Genomic DNA, 7,262 nt, shown 5'->3' with positions numbered 1-7,262 from the left:
GATGTTTTATAATACTCTTACAGTAGTTTTATTGGAGTTTCAGTAGTGAAAGTAAATAAATATCTTGTTTCTTCCATCACCTTTACCTGAACACTGCAGTTAAGCATTAATAAAGGGTAGTGTGGGATTTCCCTGGTGGCATAGTGGATAAGACTCCGCTCTCCCAATGTAGGGGGCCTGGGTTCGATCCCTGGTCAGGGAACTACATCCCACATGCATGCCACAACTAAGAGTTCACATGCCACAATTAAGGAGCCCAGGAACTGCAACTAAGGAGCCAGCCTGCCACAACTAAGGAGCCCACATGCTGCAACTAATGAGCTGGTGAGCCACAACCAAAGGAGCCCTGAAGCTGCAACTAAGGAGCCCTCCCGCCACAACTAAGACCTGGTGCAACAAAATAAAATAAATAAATAAATAAATTTTAAAAAATAAAAAAGGGTAGTGTGAGGGGTTTCCATTACTTATTTCTGTAATTTGACCCAGACATTGTAGGCCATTTAAATGATTTTACTTGCTTCACCCCTTCTCAGGGCCCACTAATTTGGGTCTTATAATCATTGTTTTCCTTTCTTGTCATACAAATTTTACTCTCATTTCAGACTTTATCAATAAATCTATATCCAGGGGTTGGTAGGATCTTAGCATTTGTAATTTTGTGTAAAATTAATAGAACATAGATTTTAGGCAGTGCAGTCAATGTATGAGGCTAACTTGAAAATGGCAGGTGAGAAAAACAGCTCTCCCAAGGAGAGGCCAGTACCAGCAGAATATGCTCAGATAATCTGAAGGCTGCTGCTTCCATTACAACCCACCAGATGTAGGACTACGGCCACCAAGAGCAGTTGCTAGTCCTTGCACCCTGAACCTTGAGCCATGGTGGCAAATAGGACAGGAAGCTGCTCTCTGAGCCAGCACCTCCCAATAAGCTGAGGGTAGCAGCATGTATGTCCCCAAACCATGATTATGCTCCACAGTTCCCTCCCTTCCTCTCTTAGAGCAAAACACAAAAGTTTTGTGTGCTATTGCTGAGGAAAGAGAGCTGAAAAATATATACACTGTTTTTTCCAACTAGAGAATGCTGGTTCCATGTTTCAGGAAATGCCATAGGAGCAGTGGCTTTCTAATGGGACTGTACGTTGGTATCACCCAGGGAGCTTTGCAAAATCTTGATGCCCAGGCGCCAACCAAGATTACTTACACTCAAGAAATAAGTGGCAGAGCTGGAAGTTCATCTCCAGGGTTCAAGGTCATGGCTACACTGCCTCTACATTTAATTTTGTAAGCACGTGATGTCTTTATGGAAAAGAATCAAATTATAATAGAATAAAATAAATATAAAACTGGGCAAAAATAGAAATCTCTAACCACAGCACATGTCTACCATCCTTTATCTTAAGGCTGAAATGCCCAAAGCTTGAAAAACAGAGTTTTGTAAGCTTGGCCCCCAAACTCATTTGTGTACAAGAGCAGAACTGAACCAATGTGAGGTCACACATAATCTCTTTTTACAACCACCCACCCCAGTGTAAATATTCACAGTTTTTGTGACACAGGTATTGGGTTTTCCTATTCCTTGCTGTGGCAGACTCTGTTACATAATACATGGTATGGAAATCCAAAGGGCTGTGTATCAAGTATTTCCTGCTCTCCACTCTCTGGGCACATTGTAGGGTTGGCACTTCCCTTCCCCTCTGAATTTAGGTTTGACCATGTGACTTGATTTGGCCACTGAAATGTGAGCAGATGTGATATATGTCACTTCCGAGCCAAAGTTTTAGGAGGCAGTTTGCAATTAGCTTTCCCTCTTTCCCTCTGGAACTCTGACCAGCAATGCTCCTGACAGTCTTTGCTCTGACAGCCTGGACCTGGAAGAGATGGAGAGCAGAGCCCCCATCAACTTAGATTTTGGAGATACTTGTTACTGGAGCATCATCTAGTCTATCCTGACAGATACAGTGGTATAAGTACCACCTTACCTTTCTAAAATCTGAAAAATTCTAAATTCTGAAACAGATCTGGCACCAGGGGTTTCAGATAAAATATTGTGGATCTTTATTTAAATATTTGAAATTGGGTTTTTCCCACAAGAAAATTTGAACTGTGTCAATGGTTTGAGCACAGCTGTTTTCTGAAATGAGCAAACTAGCATCTGGGCAACGTCCTCTGGACTGAGCTCTTGGAAGTCAAGGATTTTCTCATTTATCTTGGTAGCCTCAATGTCTGATATGAAGTGAACACTTGGTAAATAGGCACACACAAAAAATGATGGCACAAATACAGATAATACCTGGAGCTTGAGGTTCTGAGAGAGAGCAAGAGAAGAAGATATAAGAGGTGAAGGCAAAAGTTATCTATTTCATCTAGTTCACAATTTTGCCTTGTTCAAATAAAGAACTGGAGGCAGGGCTTCCCTCGTGGCACAGTGGTTGCCAGTCTGCCTGCCGATGCAGGGGACACGGGTTCGTGTCCTGGTCCGTGAGGATCCCACATGCTGCGCAGCGACTGGGCCCGTGAGCCATGGCCACTGAGCCTGCGCATCCGGGCCCTGTGCTCCGTGGCTGCAGAGGCCACAACGGTGAGAGGCCCGCGTACCGCAAAAAAAAAAAAAAAAAAAAAAAAAAAAGAATAAAAGAACTGGAGGCAGAGCGAATCTTGTTTGAAAGAATAATACAGTGGCTGTGAGTAAATGCTCATGGCTGGATGTCAAAATTAATTGAGGTAATTTGAACAAGTAAGGCTCTTAGCACAGAATTGGTTTATAGTTAACCTGTAGTAAATGTAGCTATTATTAATATTAATTAAAAATAGATTGGAATTTGGCGATTGACATGGACACACTGCTATGTTTAAAATAGATAACCAACAAGGACCTACTGTATAGCAATCAATCAATCCAATTCATTAAAAAAAAATAGATAGCAATCCTCCTGAAACTGTATCGGAGAGGGGAAATTGGCTAACAATTATGGTTTTCAAACTGTGCTTTACTGTGTTCCATGAATTCTGAAGCACCTTTTTAGTACCTCTCGGGTGGAAAATCTCAGAGCCCTGGAGAAGGGAAGAGGCAGCTGAGTGGGTAGGGCTTGAACCATCAATGCCCACTCCAACCTTAACAGCTCTGCTTTGCAGCCATCATGGATTAGCTTCCACATAGCACTTTGTTTGAAGAAAGGGTCATGAAGATTAAAAACAACCTTGAAAGTCAGTAGAATAAAATATTTTCATATATATACGTCTAACTGAATCACTTTGCTGTACACCAGAAACTAACACATTATAAATCAACTATACTTCAATAAAAAATAAATAAAATTAAAAAAGAAAATTGTATTTCAGAGAGACCTTCTGCAGCTATTGTTGAAAATCAAGGCTTTTTGGTAAATTTCATTTTAAAATAAATGAATTAAGAAGTTATTCATGGTGTCCTGGTAGTCTGGCTAATTAAGGTTTTAATGTAACACTTTGACATAACATTTTTTTTTTTCTTGGCTGCATTGGGTCTTTGTTGCTGAGCGCCGGCTTTCTCTAGTTGCTGTGAGCAGGGGCTCCTCTTCGTTGCAGTACGCGGGCTTCTCATTGCAGTGGCTTCTCTTGTTGCAGAGCACAGGCTCTAGGCACGCAGACTTCAGTAGTTGTGGCATGCAGGCTCAGTAGTTGAGGCGCACGGGCTTCGTTGCTCCACGGCATGTGGGATCTTCCCGGACCAGGAATCGAACCCGTGTCCCCTGCATTGGAAGGCAGATTCTTAACCAGTGCTCCACCAGGGAAGTCCCTGACATAACATTGTAAAAAATATTTAATGCTCTAGCAATCATGAGCATATGAATCCTTAGAACATTTTCCCCACCTCCTCAAAACCAAATAATAGACTTGGAAATGTGTAAGGTTAATCACATGAGAGCTCTGCTAAGCTAGAATTTAATGAAATATTATTTAAAGTTCCTAGAATCTCCTCCTTGGCTTGTGAATTAGTTACTCTGAAGGGTTCTTCGTGTTCCGATTTAAGGTATAGTTAGAGACTTCGAGAAAAGGCTCTTGGGGGGATTCTATTTTTGAGATCCCATCAGTGTGATAAATGTGATGTCGTTGAGTAACAAAAGCTCATTCTGGGTTTTGAATTGTGTGGGTTGTGGGGTGTGTGTGTGTACAAGATCACGGTCCCCTCATGCACTGACTGATCCGTGAGGTCCCATAAGAAGATGCTTTTACTTCTCATCCTTCCTCATCATTGGTACTTCAAGGATTCCTATTCCTGGGAGCCCTTGTGTGGAAAACAAAAAAGAGACTTAAACTTTCAGAGTATTTGTTCAGAAGGGGAAGAGTTAGGAGGACTGTTGGAACACCTAATCCAAGTTAGAGACTTGCAGGAGATGGCAAGTTTCCAAAGACAAATCAGATTATTTTGAAATTTCTAGAGTGAACCCTGTAAAAGTGTGTACATATATGTTGGTGAGGGGCAGCTTGGGGCAGAATGGAATGTTTTCCTTTTCCTCTTTTCTCGTATCCAGAATGTGTCTGATTTCCAGGATTCTTAAGTGAGAACAATATTATGAAAAGTTTACTTGAGGTCAAGGGTAGACTCGGCAAGGGCTGTGGTTGGCCTTGGACCACGATCCCCCTGTGCAACACTATCCTAAGGTGTGGAAAACTGCAACCTGGCCTCAAACTGGCTTAAAATGCACTCAGAAGAAGCTCTCAGTTCCATGCAGGAAGGAATCGGTGACAGGATTTTCCACATCTCTTCTTTACTGTAAGTCTCTTTGGTGGTAATTACTAATATTGTCATTTAATAGTTGATGAAACTGACTTTCAGAATCTAAATGACAAAGCTTGAGTTTAAACTCAAAATGTCTGATACCAAGTTCTGCCATTTTTTTCTCACCCATAGGAAAAACATTCCTAGTCTAGAACACAACTGAAAATATGGCCTGTTTTATTGTATTAATTCTGTGGGTGACGTGTCCAGTGCCTGACAGCACCGAAATCACGAATCCTCGGTGTGTAGGTCTAATAAAATCAAGCAGACTTTTCATAGGCTTGATTGGTTTTGTCACACCACTTTGGGCTCGTATTTCTAGTGTGAGTTTTGTTCGCTGTCCCACTTCAGGATTAACTGCTAAGAGAAGTGGGTTTTTTTGTTTTTTTTTTTTTTTTGCGGTATTCGGGCCTCTCACTGCTGTGGCCTCTCCCGTTGCGCAGCACTGGCTCCGGACGCGCAGGCCCAGCGGCCATGGCTCACGGGCTTGGTTGCTCCGCGGCACGTGGGATCTTCCCGGACCAGGGCACGAACCCGTGTCTCCTGCATCGGCAGGCGGATTCTCAACCACTGCGCCACCAGGGAAGCCCGAGAAGTGGGTTTTTAAGAGGCTTCTATCTGGTAGTCACTGGAGAAGGGATATGAAGTTAACTTTTAAGACATAGGTATAGCTTCCAGTTAGGCTGTTTATAATGTCTGGAGACCCAGTTGCTTGAAAGGGCAGTCACACTCATACTGACCCAGAGGTCTGAGTTTGGCAGGTGGGCTGTGGCTTGGCAGAATTTGAGGATTCTCCAACTTTCCTATGAATTGCCTGCTGGCTGAGACAAAGTCACATTCAACTTTTAGACTCCCGGAGTGTGCTTGGTTGGTTTTGTTTTTCTTCAGGTTGTGTAGCTATTAAAGGCAATTTTTTTAAAAAAATTGAGGTATAATTCACATATCATGAAATTCACCCGTTTAAAGTGTACAATTCAGTGGCGCTTAATATGTTCACAAGATCGAGCCCTTGGCACTAAGCCTCCTTTGCCTAGTGGGTGAGTCAGCCCTGCTTTCATGAATAGTCTAGCCACTGGTCAGTGTTTTGGGTGGACCCAGGGCCCGTGGGAGCCTTATCCCCTTAAGGGGAGCTTTAAGAGAATAACAGGATGCAGGCTCCTTCCCTGTCAGGCTAAGCTTGGTGCTTTTATTTCTTGAAGCTACAAAATCGACCCTTCTTGGTACGTCAGGATGGGAGCATTAAATCGCAGCTGGAGCTGTACAAGGGAAGTGGTGTTTATCAGGGTAACCCACTCCTCAAATGGATCGCAGATGCCGTAGTTTGCATCCCAGGGGAGCAAAACCTAATCTGCCTTCCCCAGAGTCCAATTATAATCTTTGAAAGGCAGTGGGGCCTGGCAGCTGTCCAGCCAGTGCCTCCTTTCTCCTCCCATTGCAGGAGGTGCTTGAGATTGAAGCTGTTAGTTACTCAAAGCTCAAAAAAGTGTATTTGAGGGCTTCCCTGGTGGCGCAGTGGTTGACAGTCCGCCCGCCGATGCGGGGGACGCGGGTTCGTGCCTCGGTCCGGGAGGATCCCACGTGTGCGTCCGGAGCCTGTGCTCCGCAACGGGAGAGGCCGCAACAGTGAGAGGCCCGCGTACCGGGGCGGGGTGGGGGGAGTGTAATTGAAAGGGCCTAGTTTTTTGCATTTCTTCTTGAAGGTGAAAAACTAACCCACACCTCCCTTGGGGATGGCTGCCCTGACCAGGGGGTTGGGAGTCCCTGGCTGAGGATGGCCGAATAATGAATAGCCTCAAGGTGGGGACCATTAGCACCATCAGCATTGCCATGAAATTTGTTAGAAATGCAAAATTTCAGGCTCCACCTAAATCAGAAACGGAGAGTGATGTCCAGCAAGCTGTGTTTTAACAAACCCTCAGGGAGACTCTTTTGCACATTAAAATTTGAAAAGCAGTGAGAAGACTATGATCAAGTGGGGCTGGAGCGCAGGATATAATGAGATGGCTCTGAGAGCTGGTGCAAAACCAACAAAAAGAAATCAGGTGACATGAATCCAAACCTCTGAAGCTTGTATATACTGGACACAAATACCCACCCATTGTACTATTTTCATATAGGCTAAAAGTGAAGGAGACTTCCTGTCTCCTGCCTGCCTGCCTGTTGTTTTATCATTTGTTAATATCCTTCTTCCTTCAGGAAGCACTTTATTGTTAACTTTTTTGCAAATAGATTAAATTAAGAAAAAAAAAATAGTGGGGAGGGTATAAAAAGAAAGGAAACTTTTTTTTACATCCTGGGATTTAGGAGTCAAAGATTCTTAACCATGGTACTGTTTAAAACTTTTACCTAGATTTCCATTGTCAAATAAAAACTAAATCAGTTTTAGGTAAGGAAAGACCTTAATTCAAAAGGATTATTACAATAAGTGGAGGGGACCATTGCATTAGGGAGAGAGAACTTAGAACAGTCTGACTATAAGATCTCAAAGGCTGGGGAGAAAGGA

Source organism: Kogia breviceps, chromosome X (genome assembly GCF_026419965.1).
Source record: "Kogia breviceps isolate mKogBre1 chromosome X, mKogBre1 haplotype 1, whole genome shotgun sequence".
Classification (NCBI taxonomy): domain Eukaryota; kingdom Metazoa; phylum Chordata; class Mammalia; order Artiodactyla; family Physeteridae; genus Kogia; species Kogia breviceps.
Note: the sequence above shows the minus strand (reverse complement) of the source record.